The following is a 785-nucleotide window of genomic DNA, read 5'->3' on the forward strand; positions in this document are numbered from 1 at the left end:
CTAAAGGAGGGGCTGCCTCACAATGGCGGAAGGGAGTGCTCGACTACTGTACTTGCTTTAAGGATATTTCTAAAGCTTGAACTTTGAAACCACATGGTGAGTAAGGAAAAAAAGAAACCTAACTTGGTTAGAAACAACCTACATAGCTAAACCGCTATAAGTGTAAAAAAAAAAAAGCACTCTGATTGTTCTTTAGCGGAACAGAATTACAAACAAAACCGCTCAATGAGCGTTCTCTTCTTAAGAACAAGACCGATCATCAACATGTAGTAGTAACTGTAAAAACAACACCAGGGGCCGCCTTCACGCTCAGAATAAAACACTACATCTCCACGGCTTCGGGTGTTCTAACATGGCCTTCAAACTTTATCTAACAACAAACCACAAAAATTAGCTTTATATCTACAACCTTAATCTGGACATCGAAGTCCCTGCTGGGTACGTGGCAGCCGCCCACCTTTTACTGATGGCGACAGTTTTGTCAAGTCCCTCGCCCCCGGAGAAACATTTTTTATCTTATATCCCATAACTACTCCGTGAAAGGGCAAAGTTCAAAACACCATTTTCGCCCGTAAACCTTCCAGAAACACTTCAAAGCAGCAACAGGCCTCATCAACATACGGCTTCCTGGCAGGCAATCACGCGCTGCGCGCATGACTCCTACCCAAGGCTGCTATTACCCCGTCCCCCGGGTCCAGGACGGGTCGCGTCGCCCCTCTGTAGGCTAAGCAAACGAGCTTCCCGCCACCGATCCCTCTGGACTGCCTCTTGCCTGCTGGAGAAAT

General features: G+C 46.9%; 1 pseudogene; it reads right to left on the bottom strand.

Moving 5' to 3' along the window:
• Window positions 1-217: 217 nt before the first annotated feature.
• Window positions 218-408, bottom strand: LOC113609796 (uncharacterized; annotated as a pseudogene).
• Between the last annotated feature and the right edge of the window lie 377 nt (window positions 409-785).

Source organism: Aethalodelphis obliquidens, unplaced genomic scaffold (genome assembly GCF_003676395.1).
Source record: "Aethalodelphis obliquidens isolate GAN/ISIS:26980383/991018 unplaced genomic scaffold, ASM367639v1 scaffold58, whole genome shotgun sequence".
Classification (NCBI taxonomy): Eukaryota; Metazoa; Chordata; class Mammalia; order Artiodactyla; family Delphinidae; genus Aethalodelphis; species Aethalodelphis obliquidens.